Below are 25,944 nucleotides of genomic sequence, written 5' to 3' on the forward strand. Positions count from 1 at the left end.
GGGAGGGACCCCAATGATGCTGGGGACCCTGAGCACCTGAGAACTGGGCGGGGGGGGGGGGGCGGCTGCGCTCCAGCTCAGGGAGAATGCTGACAACAGCAAAGACACATTCTGCTTCTCAATCCCTGGTGCTTATCTCACACAGCTTCTGTTCCTTTGTCACATGTTTTATGAGCTGAATTGTGTCTCTCCCAAATTCATGTATTGATGTCCTAACCCCAGTACCCCAGAGTGTGACTGTACTTGGATGCAGTCTTTAGAGAGGTAATTAAGTTAAAATTAATTCATTAGGATGTACCTTACTCCAATCTGACTAGAATCCTTGGAAGAAGAGGAAATTAGGATACAGATAAGGGCAGAGGGAAGGTGATGTGAAGGCACAGGGAGAAAGGTAGCCACCTACAAGTCAAGGACAGAGGCCTTGGAAGAAGCCACCCAAAATAAACTCTTGCTGTTTACGCTGCCCATCCTGGGGTAGTTTGTTATGGCGGCCCCAGCAGACAGACGCACTGCATCATATCACCTCCACCTCACCAGCCCAGCCCTGCTGCCATCGTGGACTCCTGGAACATGGCTGCTGAGTTTGGCTCAGCTCTGCCACCTGGCCACAAAGTACTACTTGAACACGGAAAGAAAATCCTATCTTCTGCTCTGCTCAGAAAAGCCAAATTTAAAATACTTTGGTTCAGGGATTCAAAAGTTAGTGGCTGTGGATAGTACCAAGGAAGCTCAGGAGATTAAGGGGAAAGAGGCCCACCCCAGGGTGAGGGCTCCAAAAACAGATTTTGGTTTTTACTAAAGAGGTGTTAAGCACTGTCCTTAGGCCAGGGAAAACCCTTGGTATAGTCCTGGATGTAGGGAGTTGTAGAGTCCCTAGGGTAGGTCATGGTTGTTCTATCCCTCAATGAGCTCCAACGAGAAGCAGGGTCTGCTATCCTCCAGGGAGAGCCCAGGCTGAGACCATAAGCCCTGGGGACAGACACCTGGGCTCAATGTACACACAGGTACACACAGATGCACATAGGCATGTACACACACACACACACACACACACACACACACACACACACACAGAAGCCCGAGGCCTGCCTGCCTGAACAAAAGAGTTTCCTGTGGTAGTAAGATGCTCTCAGTTTAAGGAGGTTCCAAACAAGGACTGGGAGATAGGAGTCAGAGAAAAATTAAGCCATAAGCTTAATTTTACTTCCTAAAGCAGGAGTGTTAACTGAGCTAGTGTAGCCAGCAATCAAAGAGGCCCCTGTCACCTGTCATATATGCCTGTCCTTCCCAAGGTGCACACCAGGACAGGCCACCCCTCTGTGTAACTCATTTCCACATCATCTACACTTTTCAATAAGCTCTTACTCTATTAGATTGCTTCTTGAAAGAGCCACATATTGAAAATCACTGGTCAGTCAGTTCTTTATTCTGTTAGTCACCAAACTGATTTTTTAAGCTCAGCACCAATAAAGCTGTGACGGCAAAGAACTGATATGGATTTCTCATTCTCACACACTCATATATAATAATAATAAAACTTTATTAAACAAGAGACATGTTGTTTCAGGGAATTTTTCTTTCCCTTCTCCAGTGCCCCAAGGCTAAAATATACAATCTTATTAACTTCCTCGAAGAAATACTCCATTCCCTTGGTGCACCTGCTGAGCATTCATCTTCTTGGACCTGGAAAATGAGACGGGTCCCTGACATGAAGGTGCGTGGGCCACAGTTGTATCCAGGGAAATCTAGGGGAGTGAGGCTGATTAGGACACTCCCAAGGAATCTTAGTGGAGTCCAGGAAGCCCTCTGTAATAGATATTCCTGCATGGCCCAGACCAGGAAGAAAAAAAGAAAGGATTGGCACAGCACGGCATGCAGATAGGAGGGAGCCTGGAGATAACATTTAGTTCACATTCCCAGACAATAGGTCAGGAGACAGAGGCTCACACAGGGGCTGTCATTCACCCCAAGGCACACAGAATAGATGGTAGAGCAGGAACCAGAGTCCTGGTGTCCTGTTCCGGGCTCCTTCCTTCCTTGCCTTCCACCCCACAGCCCCAGGATTGATCTCAAACTAAGGAGATTCTACTGTGATTTCTACATGTCCTGTGAGATGGCCTCATGCTCCTCAGGAAGGTCAGGGGTCATGTCCGGTCCCCCTGTCTCTGAATACAGCTAAAACAATAGCCATGCAACTCACGCAGGCAGGAGAGTCCCCCCAAACCAGCCCAAATCTGCTGGATGAATGAACGACCCCCACGAATGAGAAAGATTATGACTCAGGAATCTAATTTGTATCATCCTACCTGACTACAGACAGCGTGTGGTCCAGGGAAGGCTGACATTCTGAAACAGCCTGACAGTGGGTGGAAGACAAAGGAAGCAGGCTCTCACCAAAGTTACTTTGCAGATCCTCAGGAAGGACTGTTTCTGGACAGCCAGGGGTGTAGGATTAGATCTCTGAGGAGGGAGGAAGGGACCGAGGACCATCTGAAGGGGCGATCCCTGGGAGGAAACACGCAGATCTCAGCTACTGACTGAGCCATGGGGCAGAGGAGCGCGAGACTAGTGGGACCAACTCCACACTGCTCTGCACAACCGAGTCAGGGTTCAGGCTGGTCCCTTGGAGTGGGGGGCTGTTATGGACTGAACTGTGTCCCTCCAAAGCTCAGCTGGCAAAGCCTTATCACCCAATGTGACTGCTTTGGAGATAGGTCCTGTAAGGAGGGAATTAAGGTTTCCTGAGGTCACTGGGGTGGGGCCCTAATCTGATTGGACTTGTGTCCATATAAGAAAAGAGAACCCAGAGCTCTCTCCCTCCGCGTGTGCGCAGAGAAGAGGCTGTGTGATGACACAGTGAGGTGTCGTAAGCAAGTTGAGGAGACAAACACATGAGACCAGTCCCGCTGGCCCTCGAGGTTGGACTTTTAGCCTCCAGAACTGTGAGAAAATACATTTCCATCATTGAAGCCCCCCAGTCTGTGACATTTTGTTCTGGCAGCCTGAGTGTACTAACTCTGGGGCTGGTAGTCTCAAGCAGGGGAAGTGCAGAGGGAGTTAGGACCAGGTGAGAAACAGGGGACTCCCATTCTTGTCGACAGCTCTGTGTGGGCAAGCAGTCTCTCTTGGTGAGCCTTAGCAGAGTGGAACAGCCCAGGGCTTTTCAGGCACTGATGTTCTGTGCTTTCTCCTTTTATGAGGTCCTAAAAACAAGCTGGGATCTTTCTGGGAAAATAGGAAAAGGATCAAGTGACCTCTGATAGCCATTGTAACCCTAAGACTCTAACTACAAGAATGACACACGCAGTTTATCATTGAAAATGATTTATTGGGGTTTTTTAACTGCAAGATTGGAAATCTTTTCACTCCATATATGAGGGAGTAACAGCGGCCTAATTATAAATGAGTATTTATATATATTTATTTTGGATTATATATTCCGGATGTTTTTCAGTGAAAGCAAATCAAATGGCTGTCAAAAACACATGGTGTTCAGCAGAAGCTGTCTAGGTATTTACACGGTCTGGGAGGTTTTGCAAACATATATAACAGCTGCAAACAGCCAGACAGATTCTCTGGTTGACCCTCTGCCCACCCACTAGTGGAGTTAATTTGTGGGGACCCTCCCGGGGTCCCTCTGACTCGCACTCAGGTGGTATCGACGCTCTGGCTCTGGACCCTGGGCCCAGCATCCACCCTCAGCCCCTCTGTCTGCTGCGTTCCTCTAGATCCCATTTCAGATCAAACACCAAATGTTGTCCAAGCAATTACCATGCACCCAGCTCTGTGCTTTGCTGGACTGGGAGATAGTGGCTGAAATGACCTCTGAGGTTACTTCCAGCCAGAGACAGGGGAGGCTGCAAGAATGCACATCCTCAGGGAGCTCGGGTATCACTCCTCCAGGAAGCCTCCCTGATTCTGCAGACAGCAGAAGTGTTTAGCAAGCTCCATTAATTCCCTTTCCTCCTGTACACAGAAATAGACGCTACTTTCCTACCGTCCCTTCATAGAAATGCACTCCATGTGACAATGGAATGTGGGTGGGAGTGATGTGTGTCACTTCCAAATTTGGCTCCTAGCTGCCCCATTTTTACCTTGTCTGCCAGTGTAAAATGCTGAGGTCCTAGGAATTGGCGGGAGCTGCCTTATCTGAGAAGCCTGGATCCCTCAGTGACCATGTGGAGCAGGGCCCCCACATCTGACTGTGACAAGAGTGAGAAATAACCTGCACTGAGCTAAGCCTCTGAGAGGTAGACGTGGTTTGCGCAGCAATTGGCCTGTCCAGGCTGATACACTGACTGGCTCTCAAGTTGAAAATAGTGGTCATTTGCTAATTGAACACACCCTCAGGTAGGGCACTCGGGAATATGCCACTTGGGAATATGCATGAACAGTTTTCTAATTTGGTAGGGCTATGAATGCAAACCATGGCCTGTCTGACTCCAGAGAGTGTGCTCCTGACCCATTTCTGCTTTGTCACCCTCCAGGCTACAGTGGTAGCCATCAGTGCCGTGGAAGACTGTAAGGGAGAGCCTAACTCATAATATTCCCGAGCTGGAGAGAATTCTAGAAGTTGTGCATATGGGCATTTTTTGTTGTGTGAATTGTGTCTCTATTTCACCTGCATGTTCCTATCCCATCCCCTCACCTCTATCCTCCCAAAAGAAACCAAAGCAGCTTTTGAGCTGGGTCTAGAACCATCTCTTGGGGTAAACATCAGGCTGAAGGCAGCAAGCTCAGAGAGTAGGCTTTTGCAGATGGCCACTGTGGCACTTTCGGGAGCCCAGCCGAGATGCAGAGGTCCGATGTAGTGACTAGGCCTGCAGTCCACAGACACACACTGGCAGAGGCCTGGTCTTGGGCACCCACGACCCCTGAGGTGCACTTCTATTTAATTGGGAGGTTCGCAAATAGAGAAATTCATAGCATTCTCAGCGGTTCCCTTGCTCGGCTGCCTCCCCAGTCTGGGCCTTGGCAGCACTTGCCTCTGTATAAATCACATTCCATCAGCGTAACTGCGGGGCTTCGGGGATCGTTTTGGAATACCAGGATGTTAATGCATTGGGTTTTGTTCCAAGCAGTGAGCCACCTCCTGGGATTTGGGAATCTCTTTTTTAAATCCAGATAGCACTAATGAGCTAGTAAGGGCTCCTGACCTCCTTGACTCCTTCCCTCACTCCCGTGGCTGCTCTGGGCATTGGAGTCAGCCCCATGTGCACTGCACTGCAGCCAGCCATGGGCCCGGCATAGCCGTGGGCTTTCAGTGCAACTGGTTCCACCTGGAGGCATTCAAACTGCAATTTTTTCTTCCTTTTTTTTCTCCCTAAATTATTGAGTACATCTAAAAGTGCTTTTCACTTACAGGCTCTGGGTAAATGTTTGTGGTTATTTTGACGGCAATTGCACTGGTGTCCTTTATAACAGGGTTTGGCCAGGAGCTTTCCTTTAATTCTATACCCAGGCAAAAATTATGCTGGGGTGTCGAGGAGGTGGTCTGAAAAGGGGAGAGTGATAAGGGGAAGACACAGGCTGACAAGCAGTTAAATATCACTTATCCTTTTAGCTAAGCCTGGCTCTCAGTGCCCGTGACTCAGAAATGCCTCGTGTAACACTTATTATGTGTCAGGGACTGTTCTAAGTGGGTGTACAAATATTTACCAATCTACTCTTCCGCACTATTTTTATGTTCACTTTACCATAAGAATCCTAGGACACAACAGAGAGGCTAGGGAACTTGTCCAAAGTCACAGAGCTAGTAAGGGGGGCTGCCAGGGTTTGAAGCAGCAGACTCTGGCTCCAAGGACCACACACTTAATCACTGTGCCGTTTCTCTCCTCCACAGCTATTCCTGCCTCTCAAGCTTGGCTCAGTTTGTTCATCTTACTTAGAATGCTCTGTTCCTTTCCTTTTCACACTTCTGAATTCTAGCTCATCTTTCAAGGCCAGCTTACAACCTAGTTCCCACAAGAAGCCTTCCTGAACATTCTGCACCATGCTACAGTTGACTGACTCTGAAATCTGGTAGCACAGTGTTTCAGGGCATGGCACTTGGCACTAAACTGTATAGGCTTAGATCGAACCGAGCCCTATCTCTATGACCTTACATAAATTAATTAACTTCTGTGAGCTAAGTTTTCTTATCTGGAAAATGGAAATATGTGTTGCCCAACAATACAACCCAACAGGGCTGTTGAGGGGATTAATTGGATTGTCATACCTACGATACTTCAAAGAGTGCTCACTTACTCAGACTGCTATATATGCATTTTTGAAATTATTATTGCTATCATTATTGTCATTATTGCACATTGCTTTTCCTATTGCTCTTGTGTCACACTTACACTTTCCTTGTCTGATCCTTATCTCTTGTAAGATTGCAGGATTATTTGCACCTGTTGAAGACCAAGATTGGTTGTGTGTGTGTGTGTGTATCTATCTATCTGTCTACCCATCTATCTGTCTATTTAATTCCCTGGTACTTAGATTAGTATCCTGCAAGAAGTAAGCATTCATTTAATGGCAATAATTAATTAATGAGTTGAAGGTAGCTAATATTATATCCCTAGGTGCAAGAATTCACAAATCCCTTTCTCTCCCACTGAATTGCATATAAATATAAGTCACAGGTCTTCATTGATCTTGGAATGGTACACCTCGGGGGAAATTGAATCTGTCATAGTTCAAAGAAAACCCACTCCTAAATAAGTTAACAGATGCATTCATTAACTGAGGTGGTCCAGTTAAAATAGGGCACACACTTGGTGGGATTTGAATACCAATAGTCTGTAGAGAAGCATCAGCTTCCAAGAATGTTTGGCTCCTGATGTGATCTTCTTAACCTTTGCTTTCCAGTCTAGTCTTCAGAGAGGCTGCCGCTCATGTATGATGGAGATACTGCAGACATACCGTGCTAGGTCATTGGGAAACCATCTGAAGACTGATGTCTTATTATCTCTTGAAGCACATGGCAAAGAACCACTTACAGAACCTTCTCTATTATTTGACTATTTAGACCCTTAGGTTCATTGACTTCAGAATAGTTTTACGGAATCACTCTGAAGTCAATAAGTCTCCATGACTTGGAAGGAGTCAGGAAGCTACTGAAGGGCTCTGGGTCTGCAGTTGACTGGCTCCATGCAAGACAGAGGCATGCTGCTCCTGCTGAAAATAGGGACAAGAGTTTAACTCCACGAGGGCGGGTGGCTGGCTCAGCACAAATCGCTGTGCTCAACTTCAAAGGGCAGGGCCTCCTGCAGTCTTCCTGGGAGCAATAACATTCTTCCGTGGTTGTTTTGGGACGCTGGCCTTTGGGAAGGTGGCAGCTGAAGAGTTATGGAGAGTAGGACCTACTTTTCTCAGAAATGTGCTCTGGTTTCCCAGTGCATTCCTCCTGGAGCATTGGCATCCTATGCCATCCCTGAGGGCTTCAGCAGAGCTCCAAATAGCCAAGATGAGGAAAATGAAACAACAGGAAGCAGTGTGAACCGCAATGCTCCTTTGCCCTAACCCTCTACTCCCCCCTTTTCAAAGTATTTCCTACCTGCTTTCATATAGAGCCCTGGAGAGCACTGAGATCTTTTCCCTTCCTGTTTAGGGACAAGTTTGGGATGAGCAGGTATGTTGTCTCACACTTTCCTGGCTGCCCTGAATGAACCATACATTGAATGGCATCCCACAGATTGCTCAGCTTTTCTTTGGCCTTCTGGCCTGGCAGGTATGGAGGGACAGAGATAACTGGGTGGTTCGAGGAACGGGACGTAGTCAGTGTTACCCTCCACCCCCATCCCCAAGTGGTTTTGGTAGCAAGACAACAGTTATCCTGTGGAGTTATGTGTGTAACTTGTGAGTGGTTTCTCCAGTTCTTCTAAATAGCACTCCCCAGAACTCTTTTAAGTCATGCTTAGTATTATAAACAATTGTTAAGGACATTCATTTCACCTCAGTACCTTTTCCATAACATTATACGTTTCTTCATCCTTTTTATTTCATTCAGTATTTCATGCACCCTGTAAATCATAGCCACTAATCACCTCTCTGTTTGTCCCTGTGTCAACAACCAGGACTCTGGTCCAGTTCTCATCAACTCATGCTTAGATGATGGTGGTTCAACCGGACATTCTCCTCTCTGATCTGGGCATACCAGTTTATTCTATGCTCCCTGAAGGATTAATCTTAAGCTGCTGCCTGGCTCAAGAAAATTCAGTGGCTCCCCATTGTCTACTAAAAGTTGATCTTCGCCTAGCTTTTAAGTTCCTTTAGAATCGGGCTATAATCGCTTTTTTTTTCCAGGAGTCCCTAATATATACTTCATAATTCTCATCCCCAAATTTATTCCACACTGCAGATGTTTCATTGCCACACAACACGTTGTCTCCCTTAAATGCCTGACACTCTTCTGTGCCTCATCTGCCAAGTCATCTAATTTATTTGGCAAAGAAAGAGTGCTTTCAATACCTCCAACTTTGGCTCTCTTAAAGACCTGGCTTGTCTTAACTACTTCACATCCATTACCCACTGCCTTGTTTTCAGAAATCTAAGTGTCTTCTGCCTACATTACTGGACCATTAGCTCGATGCCGTATGAAGTAGAACATCAGCTCTGACACCCCTACCCAGATTTTTCCCCCCAACAGTGCTTACCCACATAGGGCCAGGATTATAAGAGCTCCACAAATACTCTAAAAATAAATTATTTAAATTCCACCTTTGGGAACTCGGTGGTTGGTGTACAGTCTTATGCAAAGGAAAAATAACATGTATTTTATAGTCAGTATTATTGGAGGGGACACACCTGGAGATGCCACTTCCTGATAGAATCTTTCTTTATTTGAAGGGACCCTGAGTGGAAGGAAGGCCCACCCCTGAGTTTCAGGAGGATAAATTGCCTTGCTCTCCCTCACCTTCTTTGCTGTACTCTTTCCTCCACTTGGAATTCCCTTCCCTCCCCCCAATCCTTGATATATTCTTTCCCAGCCTTTGATATTAAACATAAAATATTATCATGCTAGTAAAGTCTTGGCCAGGCCTCAGCTCTCCATTGTCATTTTATGTTATTTAAAATAAAAAGACATAAAAGTTAACACAATTGCCCAGTACATATATGACCTGATTGTTTTGGGAATATAAATCTTACCCCATCTGCGGACCTGTGGTCTGTCTTGAACTGACCCTCCATGCTGCTTTCTCATTATCATGGAGAGATGGCAGGCTTTGATCACCTGTCCCTAGTTTTTCCTCCATGGAATGCGCTGGCATTCTGGCTTTCTCTGCTCCCATCTGTGAGAATTGCATTGGTATACTTTTTCTGCCTAGATACCAGACACCTTCCTCAAGGGCAAGAACATTGTGATTTATACCTCTCTGTTCTCTCATTGCTGATTCTGGCATCTAGCACAGCAGTGGGACTCAGTATCTATTCATTCACTGAATAAAGGGGTTGAATAAATACCAGCCAGACACTTTCCTAATCATCTTTCCTTATCTTAATTTGTGTGCCCATTCTTAGGTGCATGACTATGTATATATTCCTGATTAAGGAGAACTAAGTAGGTCAAGTGACAGAAAGCAATGAATAAATCCATAATTTATAGTTTGGTTTAGGCTTCTTACTCTTTACATAGTAAGGCTCGGCATTAGTAAAACTTTCAGGCATTAGTAGGGAAACCTAGAGACTTTGTTACATCGTAGAAATTCTTATCATTCCATGCCTCATGCTACTTTCTTCCTTGAAGTAGGGCCCATCAACTTAGTCTACCTTTGTTTCCTTTCTTTTTTTTTTTTTTTTACTGTCCTTATCCCCAGTATATCCCTTAGGATTCTTCAATGTGGAGGCACCATCTCTTCCAGATTGTTTTACTCTTTCTAACGCTACAGGGAAGTATAAGGAGGAAATAAGTAACAAATATGGGAAAATTACAAAAGCTTAAAAATTCCAGTCATGTCCTTGACCTCATTCTTTGACCTTTCTAACATGGGCACTGCTTGTAGCAGGCAGTGTTAGCCAGTGGTTATTTCGAATTGCTAACTCAGCCACTTGCTAATTAGGAGGGACTTGGGCAGTCTATATAATCTTGGCACTCTCGGTTTTTCCATCTGTGAAAAGGGGACGCTGAAGCTGCCTCTCAGGGTGCTTATGAGCATCTTGTGGGTTGATGTAAGCGTGCTCCTAGCCCAGAGTGCATAACATTGTTACAGCTTGGACCACTGTGTTAAATGTCACTGAAGCAGATGCTGCTGGAGTTATTGCCAGCTGAGGTACATACTGGACACAGGTGTTACTTTTTCTTCCCAGGGCTGGTACTCCCTGAAATCCGGTTGCCTTCTCAGCTCCATTTCTGGAGTGAGGACCGCCTGGAGCTTCCTTGACCTTTTAGGCAAGACCTAATGAACCAGGTGCAGAGAAGTCAAGCCAAGGAGAGCAGAGGTAGAAGGCAAAACCAAAACCCAGTTCAAGGATAAATGCAAAGTGGTTTTCTGTTTTTTGGGTTTTTTTTTTAAGTTTATTTATTTTGGAGAGAGAGAGTGAGCATGAGCCAGGAGGGAGAGAGGGAGAGAGGGAGACACAGAATCGGAAGCAGGCTCCTGGCTCCTAGCTGTCAGCACAGAGCCTGATGCAGGGCTCGAACCCATGAACCATGAGATCATGACCTGAGCTGAAGTTGGATGCTAAACCGACTGAGCCATCCAGGCGCCCTGAAAGTTGGTTTTCTTGAGAAGGCCTCTGGAAGGGGCTCAGATATTCATAGTTTAAGACAAACAAACACAGGCGAACAGCAGATACAATTTCTTGATTTGACTGAAAGCTCTTTGGGTGGGATCAAAATCTCTCAGAATACACGTTGCTTATCTCTGTGGGTGCTTGGGCTCTCTTCTAGGCGGCTCTGACTCCTGACTCCTATTGCCCTCCTTAATAGCAGAACAGAAGCCCCAGCCTTCCCAGATATCAAAGATAAAATGATAAACTCTTTTCAATGAATAAATAAATGAGCGAGTGAATGAATGAATGTATACATGAATATAAGAGAGACAAGGCCCCTATGACAAAGCAGAAGCTGTCTAAGACAGTAATCCCAAATCCGGACCTCCAGCCTTCCCTTGGAAGGACAATATATATGTAAATAGAGCCATCACGTTTAGAATGTCAGGCCTCAGAGGGTTCCTCTGGAGCTTACAAAGGCCACTTCACACTTCTCCATGAAATTACAAAACTTGACAGCTTTCTTAACACAGTGATGGTGAGGAATAAAAACTTCAAAAATTATGCTATTTGAAAAGTAAACTATTTACTGTTCAGAGGAAAAGAATCTGAACTTAACTACTTGGCTGCTATCAGAATGTAACCCTATGACACAACAGTGATTTAAAATGTAAAATAGAGCTTTAGGCATGCAGAGAAGGAAGGCGCTATCCCCACCAAAGCCCAGCTCTGTGGCACCTTCACCTGCAGGGACACGACCGAGGCCCAGGCACTCACCCATCACTGCCTGGACCGGATCATAGACTACCTGAATTTGCAGGTTTTCCTCCACCTGCACCTCCTCACTGCCAAGGATGTAAAAGAAACATGACAAATGAAGGCCTGGATATACATTTTCATGAAGGAAGTATGCACTAAGTGAAGTCTAGGTTCATAGCCAAGGCAGGCATTCTTAAAAAACTTAATAAGTGACCTCTAGGAATAAAGGAATAGAAGGTTGTATGTGAAATGCATTGTGCCCCTGTGTGTCATCCCTGTGATAATGAGTTAGCTTGATCCAGGTCTAGAGATGTGCATATGGACCCATACAAATGGGCTCACACTCTAGAGCTGTGGGCCTTAAGAATGTGTCCTTCAATAAGCCTCGCATCTTCCTGTTGAATTTTGTAAGATGGAAAAGACCAGGCAAGGCTCCATGGTGTGCAGTGGTCAACACAATCTTTATTGGCCTATATGCCCCTCCTTAGTTGTGGGCACCTGCTGCCCCAGGGCCTGGCAGTGTGCACTGGGGTCAGTGCCAGTGCCTGCGGAGCCGGTGCTGTTCACAGTTTCAATGTGAGTCGGCAGACGTGGCCTGGGGTGGGGGCAGGGACAGATGACCTCTAAGTTCCCTTCCCATCTCAAGACTCTGTGATGAACTCAGAAGACATGACCCTGATATTCTGCAAAATTAAACTGTCACCTAGAATTCTAAAGACTTTTTGTGGGTCTCTCCCACTTTTTTGCAGAAGACAAATCCAAAACGTGCAGCCTATAGACAGAAATGTGATCCAACAGTTTTGTTCTTGTTTTTTTTTTAATTGCACCATAGTATTAATATAATTATGTGAAAGCACATGACTAAATATGAAATGTTTCATACACTAAAAATCACAAACACTTTATAACTGCAGCCAAAACACTCAGGAGCTCTAGGCAGGAGTAAGCCAAGCTTAATTTTTAGAGGAATATCAAAGCCAAAGAAGCAAACCAAGGAAGTCGCCTATGGAGGTAAAATTTTGGGCACAGTTCAGTTCAATTCAATTCCGTTCAACAAATATATGTATCTACTAAGTAGGCCCAGGGCACTGTGCCTGTTTCTGTTCCATATGAAGAGGGATTGGCATTACACATATGGTTTCATAGAGATGGTGAGAGGTGGATGAGAGCAAGAGCACAAGTAGTTTTCCATTTAATAATCATAATTATAAAAACAATTAGGAAAAGCTACCATTTACCAGAGGGCCAATCATATGCCAGTGTTTATGCCACACCAGGCCCTCTATACATACATGAATGCTTGCATACACGATTCTTAATCCTTAAAACAACTCAGCAGAGGTATTCTTATTTCCCATTTTCTTCATGAGAAAATCAAGTCATAGAGAGGTTAAGTCACTTAGCCAAGGTCACCCAGCTCTCAGGTACTGAGCCAGAGTTTGAAATCATAATTGTCTGAATTCAGAGCCAGCACGCTGTGCATCTCACCTACATTAACATACATTTCACCACCTTCCACTATGGCCGTTACTAGTGGGCAGAAGGGATGAGGGCTGAACCTGGCCTGTGACTTTTGGTGAGAGTGGCTCACCTGTGCTCCGCCTGTCCTCCCAGGCCCTCCTACACGCCGCCTAAGCCAGGAACCTCTCCTTGTTATTCCAAAGGGGCCAGGCGGTGGGCCAGGCAGGAAGCAGAGAGACAGCTTCTGAACCTGGCGTTGAGCTTCATTAAATCCTCTCAGTCGTTGGTTAGGGCCAAGTATCTTCCAGCCACCATCATATATAGTCTTCCTTTTTCCTGTTTAAGTCAATTTGACTACAAATGCAACCTTGCTGACGTGGAGTCTATCAGTAGCTGAGCAGGGGCTCATCTACCTCGGGGGCAGAGCTTCCTGGGAGTGAGGCTTTGAAAGACAGCTGGCTTGTTCCCTGAAGTAGGTCACATGCTCTCAGCCCTCTCCTCCTCCTCCTCCTCCTCCTCTTGGAGCCACCCAAGGGGAAGCTCATGGGAAAGCAGCAGGTTACTCCCTATCAGCAGAGATACATCTTTGCCCCCTGCGATGGGCTCTGCTGGTCTGGTAGCCACGGGCAAGCTGTGTTTTATTCCCGAACATCCCTTCTTGTTTCAGCAGATAATGGACTCTAGTTAGGAGACAACACCATAAACACAGCATAAACATTGGGATGCAAAGCTGGAATGAGTCTGCATATAAATAAGAGTGCTGGGAGCCAGGGAGGTAATAAGTCAGGAATGCAATGGAGAAAGGTTATTAAGAGAGGAGCTTGTAAAAATCTGCAACAAGGCTGAAAGCTGGGAGCATTTCTTGATTACAGAGGACTAAAGGCAGCGGCCTGTCTCATCTGTGCTCTGCCTAGCTGGGTGGCTGGACTCCGCACTTAAAATCCTGCTGTTACTCACTTTGTTCAGTCATGAGGTTGGGATTTTATACACTTAAAACAAAGGAGAGTTGTCGGGCTGTTGAGAAGGTTGTACGTGAGTGAAAGCATTATGAAAAGCTGATGTTGCTGCACAAATGGAGGCTTATGTGATTCTTAATTTTGGAAAGTGGCTGAGATGACTCTTTTACGCATCTGAGCCCTCTTCTTGGTTGAATATCAAGCAAAGTTATCTTTTGAAATAGAAATCTCTCAGGGACCTATCAGGCATGAATGAAACCAAGGGTATTTTCTGTTGTGTTATAGTCAAAACAGAAAGGTCCTTTTTATTGGCTTTATGGTCGTCAGGATATGTATGGTAGTCTTTGTGGCAGTAAGAAGTAAATCCCAAATCCCACTGGCTTAACCATAGTACCAGAAAGGAGAATGTTTGTAGCTCTCTGACATGACACCCAGTATGTCTGGGGCATTTCTCCTGTGTCTCTCTTGCAAACAGTGAGTTCTGAGCCCTAGGTTGCTCCTATCTAGTAGCTACATGGTGACTTCTTTCACTGCCTCAGAAAGGAAAGAAAAGTCTGGATCCCATGATGAGAGGATTTAAATAGTCAAGCCAGGAAGTGGTTTATCACATTCACTCCTATTCTGTTATTCATAACCCAGTTATGTGGCCCCAACCCAACTGCAAGGGAGGCTGTGATGTGTAGAGGAACCTGGATGTCTTGGTGAGCTCTGTGTCTGCCTCACCTTTCTTAAAGTTAGCATCTGGCTAATGAATAAAGGGATAGCTTGTAGTCAAGGGAGAGATTACACTACTCTGATGTTTGCTCCAGTGACATGTAAGTCTCTGGCCAAGATTATGAACTTGCATATTTTTGGGGCTGAACAAGATTCCCAAAAGGATTTATCAACCAGCTGTAGACTTCTAATATGGTATTGTGATTTTAATTCTGGACACTGGTACATCTGAACCCTGGTTTATTCAGGATAAGACTTAAGTAATTTAGCCATATTTCCAGGCTAATTGTTGCCATGCCGTCTTAGCAGTTATGATATAATTGGGATAGTATTACCTTTCAGCCTTCTAATGCTGAGGCTAATAGCTTTGGTCAGGCATTTTACTATTGATTAGAACACTTTATTAAAAGCTTTGAATTGTGCAAAAAGAAAAATTTGTTAAATTCAGTCATATACATCTTATGGCCTAACATCTGGCATTTTCATAGTCTGAAGTCCTCATAGATTGCCGACATTAGTTACCACCTTCAAACTTTCTAAATTTTAAAATGACTCAATGGTATCTTTTAGAGTTGCAGAAGATATCTCAGCATTGAGGTTATTGAGATTTAAATTAATTAAACAAGGAGGCCATTAGACTGATGTGGCTGTAATGCCATGGCAGCCTATGTAAACACATCAAATTCTAAACCTGTAAATACATCAAGGTTATAAAACTGGAACCTATGGACAATGAATCACACACAGCCAAGTAGGCTTTAATCAGTAGTCAATCAATAATTTCCTTACTTTGCTTCTGCCTTTTCTTTATTCTTTATAAAAGTCTCACCCAGAGTTCTTGTCTGGGGGCGGGGGCGCTTTCCACCACTTTCGATTTGATGCTACTCAATTCGAATCGGTTTTTGCTTGGATAAACCCTTAAAATTTTTAATATGCCTCAGTTTATCTTTTAACAGATTCCAATGTCATATTTTCATTGGAACAGAATGGGCATCTATAGAAAGCAATTGCTACCTTAAAATAGCACTCTGAATTTCAGTTAATTTTTAAATACCTTTTCCAGATGGACAGCCAACTGTTTTCATCAGTTTGGAACTTCCTAGCAGTGAAGTGCTGGTGTATAAAGGTTACCCTTTCATTTTGTCTTCAACAATGCAGTCTGTTCTTAGACCCAGTCCATCTTCTCCCAGTTTGTGAGCTTGATGATTTGAATTCACCAATCCTAAACTCCATCTGTTTGTTGCCTGAAAACAGTTGAACAGATTTCAATAAATTTAGAAACTGTAAATAAATTGTTGAATAAGCCTGAATGATGGGTAGGATTTCAGCTCTGAGGATGGACAGCCATTGTATAAGACCTACAGATGTGGATTTGCTCCTGTCTCATCATCCACAGTTCAGATAAGAGCATCCTACTTTCTCATACTCCAAGTGGTGACATCATTTCCTTCCAAAGTTTGCAGAAGAAAGTAAATCTAGACTGAATTTAAATTGAATTTAAACCTCAGGCTTCCCTAGGTTTTTGAAATTAATCATCTATACATTCCTTTTGCATTTCCATCAGTTTTCCTACAGAAGAAACAAATAACAAACAAAGGGAAAAGCTATAACACAGTATATGAAACATTTGTATATTATTTCATTCTTAAAGAATTTGAATATATTCTAACAGCAGAAGTTATGTTTCTTTTAGAGGCATTGTGGAAACACCAGGAATTCTAGGGAACACATGTTGATATAAAACATAAGTCACACAATAAGAGCTACCTTTCTTTTTTCTCCTAACTACTATTTACTGCAGGTATATTATATTTCAGGCATTGCTAAGCATTTTCCATATGGTATTCCATTAATATTTGCAAAGAAGCTGTCATTTATACTTTCTGGTCCTCGTTTAACAGATGAGAAAAGCAAGTCTGGAAAAGGCTAAGTAACTTGACAAAATCACAAGGTTGGTAGGTAGAGGAGATGTGATTCTAATGCAGGTCTTTATCCTCTCCTTTTGATTTCTTTTGATTTTTTTTATTGAAGGGATTGGGTGGTGCCAGTGAAGGAAGATGCATCTTTCTTCAAGTTCTTTGTTGCTTCTGGAAAGTCTGTGTTGATTAAGGAAAAGAAGATGTTTAAGTTTTTGTTTCACAGACATCCTTTGATATTCCTATTTCAGATCATTCTTTTAAAGGGACAGCTAGGGCATGCATGCTAACTTCCTTCTATAATCACATTACTCAGAGATGGATACAGGCATCTGAACATGATTAGAGTCCTTTTTTTCTGTATTGCTATCATGAAATGTGGGTTCAAAGTACATTTCAGGTCCTGTTTGTTTTCATATTGACAAACCTCCTGTACCTTCCACTGATTACCTTTTTTAAAAATTAAGTAAGGGGTGCCTGGGTGGCTCAGTCGGTTGAGCACCCAGCTTCGGCTCAGGTCATGATCTCACGGTTTGTGAGTTCGAGCCCCGCGTCGGGCCCTGTGCTGACAGTTCAGAGCCTGGAGCCTGTTTCGGATTCTGTGTCTCCCTCTCTCTCTGTTCCTCCCCAGCTCTGTCTCTCTCTGTCTCTCTCTCTCAAAAATAAATAAACATTAAAAAAATTAAAAAAAATTAAAATTAAGTAAACTTTGCTGAGATGCGATTTACATAATGAAGATTTAACTATTATAAGTGTCCAGTTCATTGAGCTTGGGTAAATATGGACATTCATGTAACCACAAGCACTATAAGGATAGATATTTCTATCATTCCAGAAAGTTCCTTTCTATCTTTTGTAGCTCATCCCTATGACCACATATTTGATATTTGGCCCAGGTAATCATTGATTTTTATGTGATTGTAGATTTGATTTGCATGTTGTAGAAGTTGCATAGGTGGAATCATACAGTACGTGCTCTGCATTTTTTTTCCTTCTTAGAATAATGTTTTTGAGATATATGCTTTTTAAAAAATTTGTTTTTAATGTTTATTTATTTTGAAGGAGAGAGAGAGACAGAGCATGAGCGGGGGAGGGGCAGGGAGAGACAGAGAGACATAGAATCTGAAGCAGGCTCCAGGCTCCGAGCTGTCAGCATAGAGCCCAATGTGGGGCTCGAACTCATGAGCCATGATATCATGACCTAAGCCGAAGTAGGATACTTACCCAACTGAGCCACCCAGATGCCCCCAGATGCCCCCAGATATATCCTTTTTGATGCATGTATCAGTAGTTAGTGCTTTTTATAAGAAGGTAGTATTTATTGTATAGCTATAACACAATTTGTTTATCCATTCACCTGTTGATGGATATTGGGGTGGATGCCAGTTTGGGGCTATTATGAATAAAGCTGTAAGAACATTTTTGAATACATTTTTTTTGTGAATATATGTTTTCATTTCTCTTGGGTAAATATCTAGGAGTAGAATTGCTGGTCAACATGGTAAAGCTATGCTGAACTTTTAGGAAACTAATCCATTATTTACCAAAGTGGTATACTCCTATATGAGAGTTCCAGTTACTCCACATTCTGACGGACACTAGGAATTGCCAGTATTTTTAAAATTCTGGCCATCCCATTTCATGTAATAGTTTTTATTTGCATTTCCTAAAGACTAATGGTTTGGGGCATATTGTAAGGTGCTTATATAACGTTTTTCCTAATCTTTCTGTTTAACTATTTTGTCCATTTTAAAAATTGGATGTGTCTTCATAGGGTTGGGTTGTAAGATACAAATCATTTTTCAGATACATGTATTCAAATGTAATATCACAGACGGTCATCCTTTTATTTACTGCCTTTCAGGGAATCAATTTTTAAATTTTGATGAGGTCCAGTATAGCAGTGTTTTCTTTTATGACTTGTGTTTTTCTCTTCAATCTAAGAAATATTTGCCTATCCAAAGGTCACAAAGATTTTTCCTGTGCATTCTTCTAAACTTTTAGAGTTTTTACTTGTCACATTTAAGCCTATAATTATTTTAAGTTAATTTTTATGTATGGTATGAAGTAATGGTCAGGCTTTATTTTATATAGATACCCTGTTTTCCAGCACTTTTTGTTGAAAAGACTATCTTTTCCCCATTGAAATATCTTGGCCTCTGAAAACCCATTGATCATATGTGTACAGGTCTATTTTGAGACTCTGAATATGTTCCCATTGATCTATTTGCTTATACTTGTGTCTTACTAGGACTTTATAGATCTTGAAACCAAGTTCTATAATTCTTCCATTTCTCTTCTTTTTTAAGTATTTTTTTAAGGTTTATTTATTTATTTTGAGAGAGAGCCTCAGGTGGGGCTCTCAAGGATTGTGAGATCATGACCTGAACCAAAATTAAGAGCTGGATGCTTAACAGACTGAGCCACCCAGGTGCCCCCATTTTGTTCTCAGCAAAGTTTTACAGTATTAAATAAATAAAATTTGCATATGTTTTGTTAGATTTATTCCTAAGTATTCAATTTTGGATGCTATTCTAAATAGTATTATTTTCAATTCAATATTTAATTTTTTTTCTTAGTATATAATTGATTTTTGTATCTTGTTTCCTGAAACTCAGTTCAACTCATTATTAGCTCTAAGGTTTTCTCTAATGGGTGCCTGGGTGGCTCTGTTGGGTGAGTCTCCAACTCTTGATTTTGGCTCAGATCATGATCCCATGATGGTGAGATTGAGCCTCACATTGCCCAGCACTGAACGTGGAGCCTGCTTAAGATTCTCTCTCTCCTTCTGCCCCTCTCCCCCATTCATGTTCCTTCTTTCTCTCTCTCTCTTAAAATAAATAAATAAAAAGATTTTTCTCTAGATGTATTAGAATTTCTTCATATAAAATTTCTTTATCTTTGAATAAAAGCATTTTTATTCTTTCTCTCAATCTGTATGCCTTTTTTTCTATCCTTATTCAGCTGGCTTAGACCTTTGAGTACAGTGCTAAATCGTAGTAGTGAGAGAAAACATCCTTGCCTTCTTTTTGTCCCTAAGGGGAAATAGTTAAATATATTTGTTGTTACCATTAAACATTATGTTAACTGTAGATTTTTCATAGATACTCTTTACTAAGTTAAAGGAAGAGAATAGATGTTAAATTTTGTCAAATGATTTTGTTATATCTATTGATAGGATCATATGTTTTTTTTCTCCACTATTTTTTTTAATATGGTAAACCATATTGATTGGTTTTGAAATTTTATGCTAATTTTCTAATGCTTGAATAGGTCCCACTTTGTCTTGGTATATTATTCTTCTTATACATTTCTATATTTGATATGCCAATATTTTGTTAAGGAATTTTGCCTCTATATTCATGAAAGTCTTCAGTTTTTTTTCTTTTTTAATTTTTCATTTAAAAATGTTTTGTTTATTTATTTTTGAAGGAGAGAGAGACAGAGCATGAGAGGGGGAGGAGCAGACAGAGAGGGAGACACAGAATCTGAAGCAGGATCCAGGGTCTGAGCTGTCAGCACAGAGCCTAATGTGGGGCTCAAGCCCACGAACTGGGAGATCATGACCTGAGCGAAAGTCAGATGCTCAACACACTGAGCCACCCAGGCACCCCAGTGTTCTTATACTATCTTTGTCTAGTTGTTTTGGTATCAGGATAATACCAGCCTCATAAAATAAATTGCAAAATATGTCAAGGAGGAAGTAAAACTTTCACTATTTGCAGATGATATGATACTGTGTATAGAAAACCCTAGAGACTCCACCAAAAACCTGCTAGAATGGATAAATGAATTCAGTAAGGTTGCAGCATATAAAGTCAATATGTAGGAAATCTGTTGCACTTCTATTCACTAATAATGAAGCAGCAGAAAGAGAAACTGATAAAACAATCCCATTGATAATTTCACAAAAGAGAGGAAAATACCTAGGGATAAACTTAACCAAAGAGGTAAAAGACCTGTACTATGAAAACTATGATGAACTGATGAAAGAAACTGAAGATGACACAAAGAAATGGAAAGATATTTCATGCTCATATGGTAAGAACAAATATTGTTTAATGTCTTACTACCCAAAGCAATCTACAGATTTAATGGAATCTCTATCAAAATAGCAACAGTATTTTTCACAGAACTAGACAAAAAAAAAATCCTAAAATTTGTATGGAACCACAAAAGTCTCTGAATAGCTAAAGCAATCTTGAAAAAGAAAAACAAAACTAGAGTCACCACAATTCCAGACTTTAAGTTACATTACAAAGTTGTAGTGATCAAAACAGTATGGTACTGGCACAACAATAGATACATACATCAATAGGACAAAATAGGAAGCCCAGAAATAAACTCACAATTATATGGTCAATTAATCCTTAACAAAGGAGGAAAGAATATCTAATGGGAAAAAGACAGTGTCTTCAACAAATAGTGTTGGGAAAACTGGACAGCTATATGCAAAAGAATGAAATTGAACTACTTTCTTACACCATATATAAAAATAAACTCAAAATGGATTAAGGATGTAAATGTGAGACCTGAAACCATAATAATCCTAGAAAAGATCACAGGCAGTAATTTTGGCATCAGTCATTGCAACATCTTTCTAGACATTTCTCCTGAGGCAAGGGAAACAAAAACAAAAAATAAACTATTTGGACTTCATCAAAATAAAATATCCTGGAGTACCTGGGTGGCTCAGTCAGTTAAGTGTCCAACTATTGATATCATCTCAGGTTGTGATTTTGTGGTTGTGAGATTAAGCCCCACATTGGGCTCTTTGCTGAATATGGGGCCTGCTTGGATTTCTCTTTCTGTTTCTCTCTCTCTCTCTGCCCCTCCCTGGCTGTCTCTCTCAAAAATAAATAAATTAAAGTTAAAAAATTCTTCAGCACAGGAAAGGAAACAACCAACAAAACTAAAAGACAGAATACTGAATGGGAGAAGATATTTGCAATGACATATCTGATAAATGGTTAGTATCCAAAATCTATAAAGAACTTATAGACTCAATACCACAAAAACAAATAATCTAATTAAAAAATGGGCAGAGGACATGAACAGACATTTCTCCAAAGAAGATGTACAGATGGCCAACAGACACACAAAAAGTGTTCAACATCACTCATCATCAGGGACATGCAAATCACAACTACAATAAGATATTATCTCACACCTGTCAAAATGACTAAAATGAAAAACTCAAGAAACAACAAATGTTGGTGAGGATGTGGAGAAAAAGGAACCCTTATGAACTGTTGGTGGGAATGCAAACTGGTGCGGCCCCTGTGGAAGACAGTATGGAGATTCCTCAAAAAGTTGAAAATGGAAGTACTATATGATCCAATAATTTCACTACTGGGTATTTACCCAAAGAATATGAAACACTAATTCAAAAGGATACATGCACCCCTAAGCTTATTGCAGCATTATTTATAATAGCCAAACTGTGGTAAAAGTCCAGATTTCCATCAATAGGTAAATGGCTGAAGAAGTGGGATATATATACTTATATAAAAGAACTATTACTCAGCTATAAAAAAGAATGTGGTCTTTCCATTTGCAACAACATGGATGGATCTAGAGAGTATGATGCTAATAAGGGAAATAAGCCAACCAGAAAAAGACAAATGCCATATGATTTCATTCATATGTAGAATTTGGGAAAAAAAAACAAAGGAAAAAAAAAACAAGCTCCTCCCCCCCCCCCCAAAAAAAACCCACAATAGACTATGAACTATAGAGAACAAACTGATGGTTACCAGAGGGAAGGTGGGTAGGGGAATTGGTGAAAGAGGAAAGGGGATTAAAAGTACACGTATCTTGATAAGTGCTGACTAATTAATGTATGGAACCTGCTGAATCACTATATTGTACACCTGAAATAGGATAACACCGTATGCAAACTACACTGGAATTAAAAATTAAAAAAAAAAACAAGAAAACAAGAAAAATTGAAAACAAATGAGCTAGCAGTGAGGAAGAGCCAAATAACATGAAAAAGAATTGGAAAATATTCTTACATTTTTCTCTTTAGAGAAAGGGTCTTGGTGTAGGAATGGTATTATTTTTTTCTTAAATGTTTGATAGGCTTCACCAGTGAAGACACCGTGCTTCGAGTTTTTGTTATTAAGAGGTTTTTAATTAAAAGTTCGGTTGTTCAGGGGCACCTGGGTGGCTAAGTTGGTGAAGCACTGGACTTCAGCTCAGGTCATGATCTCATGGTTCATGAGTTTGAGCCCCACATTGGGCTTTATGCTGACAGCTCTGAGCCTGGAGCCTGCTTCAGATTCTGTGTCTCCCTCTCTCTCTCTCCCTCCCCCATTCATGCTCTGTCTCTCTCAAAAATAAACATTAAAAAAATTTAAAAAAAAATTAAAGTTCAATTGTTTTAATAGACCTATTGCTATTCAGATTTCCCATTTCTTTTTTCTGCTCTTTTGGTAAATTGTGTTTTTAAAAAAGTTTCTTATTTAAGTTGTTAAATTTATAGCCATATGGCTATTCTTAGTGTGTGTGTGTGTGTGTGTGTGTATTAGTTTTTAAATGTTTTATTTTTATTTTCAAGACAGAGAAAGACAGAGCATGAGCAGGAGAGGGGCAGAGAGAGAGGGAGACACAGAATCCAAAGCAGGCTCCAGGCTCCGAGCTGTCAGCACAGAGCCCGATGCGGAGCTCAAACTCACAAACTGCCAGATCATGACCTGAGCTGAAGTTGGATGCTTAACTGACTGAGCCACCCAGACACCCCTAGTTTTTAAATATCTATAAAATACCCCAAATTCCAGCAGAATATAGTCTAAATCTATTTCTCACTCAAGTAAAATTTGCTAGAGGTCGTCTTAACCTTCAGGGGCTCCCAAGCATGTACTGAGTCAGTGATCTAGGCTATTAGATCTTGTGGTTCTGCAATCTTTATGCATGGTTCCCATACTCAATGCTGAATGGAAACAGAGTTAGAATATCTTGCAAGGTTTTCCCCTGCCTCAGTTTGGAAACGAAACATGTCATTTCCACTCATAACCTTTGGCCAGAAATAGTCACTTGGATTTGTTCAGGTGCAAGAGAGCTAGGAGATATGGTGTCTAGTGTGCCCAGTGAGGAGAGAATACAATACTGATGAGCACTAATGATGTCTACCGAAGCGTTCATCTGTCACCTGACATTATGCTTCTCTCCACCACTGAAGAGAGCACTTCAGGCCATATTACATGCCTGTAATCCCTCCACCTGTTCAAGTGCTTTCATATCCATTATCTTAATGTGTCTCCAAATCACTGTGTGAGTTACACAGGGCAGGCTCTTTTAACCATATTGCCTTGGGCGAATTATGGTGAGTCCAGACACACATCAAAGGAGAGAAACCAGAAAGAATTTTGCAGTTTTGTTGTGCTGATGATTCCCTGGGCGGAATACAGCATGCCATGCAAGACCAGTCAGGGGAAGCATGAGGGTCTGTCACCAAGGAGAGGGAGGGAAGGGAATGGTGGGCAAGCACCTTGTGATTTTTACAGGAAGGAAAGAGCAAGGAGAGGCAAGCAGATTTAGAATTGCCTAATTTAAAATCTTTCAACAGGATCTGGGTCATAAGGGCTATTAAAGGGTTGTCTGTTACCTGGCCCTGTTGCTCAGCCTGGAATCAGGTGAGTTATAAGGGTCAGGAGTATGAGTACTTGATAAGGGAGGTGGTTGGGGTGTGGACTCAACTGACTTCTCAAGAAAAGGAACTGATGGGGCACCTGGGTGGCTAAGTCAGTTCAGCCTCCAACTCTTGATTTCAGCTCAGACCATGAACTCATGGTTCCAGAGATTGAGCTCTACCTCAGGCTCTGGGCTGATGGTACAGAGCCTGCTAGGGATTCTCTCTTTCTCTCTGTTTCTCTACCCCTTCTCCACTTGCTCTTCCTTTCTCTGTCCCTCTCTCTCAAATAAATAAACATTAAAAAAAAAATAAAAGAATGGGAACTGACTAGCCTCTAGCCTGGGCCTCAAAACTGGGTCAAGATAGCATTAAAAAAAAAAAAGTATATTACCCAGGTAGTATTTATTGTCCCCACTTTGCATTTAAGGTACTGAGTCACTTTGAGGTTAGATCAATTACCTAAGATCATCTCATTATTACCTAGAGGGCCCTAGGCTTAGAACACAAAAACCCGATTCACTAATGGATGTGCTTTACAGTGCATTGCCTTACACATCAGGGAGGTTTAATAAATGCTTCTGCGAATCGCATTACCCAGTCAGAAGCCTGGGTTCCCCACTCTGTTGTCTCATTTAGGAGCATGGCCCTTCCGCTTCTCACAGAAGGTCATGATCTGTCAGTCCCAGAGGGGCCACTGGACCCAGTTCCCCTTGTGCATCAAGAGGAAGCACACAAGAGAGTAGATACTGAAGCCAGGAGGGCAGCCTTCCAGGGGGTGGCAATAGAGCTGGTGATTGACGCTTTTCCAAAACTGGGTTAACCTAGGCCAAAGGTCAGCCTAACACTTCAACGCCATCCTTTTAAAGGGATGTATGCATACAACCATCGCTTTCAATGATGCTTTAGGTCTTTCAAACACTAAATGGCACTCCTCCCTTACCACCGATCTCCCAAGCAATGTTGTCCAAGGCAAGCCTGCTGACTGCTGAATTCAGCTTTTTGGGGAAAAGCTACCAACCAGGAATTGACATGCTGTGCTGTTTGGGCCATATGAATATTAAGACCTATTTGCAAACACTATAGAAAAGCTAAATTGAGTTAATTTCTATTTCTTGAGTTGAAACACTGAATTAAAAAACAATTTAAATGTCTTACTCTTTTAGGAAAAAAAAATCAATGCTTTAAAATTAATTTCATTTTTTAAACTTATTGTTAACTCAATAAAGCCTTTTGGGCTTTTTAAGCTAATTGTCTTTGAACTCATTTTAAATTCAAAAGTTTTTATAATTTTGATAATATTTTAAACACTATCTTCACTATATGGCAGTTCATGTTATAAACCTAGAAGGGTACAGAAAAAATTACCAAGGTCCTTGTGCAAGAACGACACAAATATTTTTGAAGCATTCTTACTGTTTTTGTGGAATAGTAGGAATTGTATTATTCTATTTTGTTTAATGGAATCATATGTGTGTGTCTATATGTATGTGTGTGTGTGTATATATATATGTATATATATGTATGTATATGTATATGTGTATGTATATGTGTATGTATACATATGTATATATATATGTGTGTGTGTATATATATGTGTGTGTGTGTGTGTGTGTGTATGTGTGTATATATATATATATATATATATAGTGAAAATTTATAAACCTGTAGATAAATATCCGAAAGACTGTACACTAGAATGTTATCACTAGGGGATCAACAATGTGGGTACTTTGCTACAATTTTTATACTTTTATTTTAACTTGATTGTTTCCAACAAGTTTTTAAGACATTTTATAACTTATAAACC

At 41.6% G+C, this 25,944-nt stretch overlaps 1 long non-coding RNA gene and 1 other non-coding gene across 3 annotated transcripts in view; one reads left to right on the forward strand and one right to left on the reverse strand.

The window, feature by feature from the left end:
• Positions 1-11,913: 11,913 nt before the first annotated feature.
• Positions 11,914-25,944, reverse strand: part of LOC122237069 — a 28,133-nt gene continuing 14,102 nt past the window's right edge. The window contains exons 3-4 of one of the 2 annotated variants that reach the window (XR_006215276.1): positions 15,640-15,829; positions 11,914-13,595 (exon numbers count right to left, since the gene is read on the reverse strand). This is a non-coding gene — a long non-coding RNA (uncharacterized LOC122237069). Of the gene's footprint in view, positions 13,596-15,639; positions 15,830-16,362; positions 16,682-25,944 lie in introns of those variants that run through there. The other variant, XR_006215277.1, reaches the window with a different exon arrangement.
• LOC122237508 lies at positions 25,451-25,555 on the forward strand. Its single transcript, XR_006216112.1, has one exon. It is a non-coding gene; the product is annotated as a U6 spliceosomal RNA (small nuclear RNA).

This window comes from Panthera tigris, chromosome A3 (genome assembly GCF_018350195.1).
Source record: "Panthera tigris isolate Pti1 chromosome A3, P.tigris_Pti1_mat1.1, whole genome shotgun sequence".
Classification (NCBI taxonomy): domain Eukaryota; kingdom Metazoa; phylum Chordata; class Mammalia; order Carnivora; family Felidae; genus Panthera; species Panthera tigris.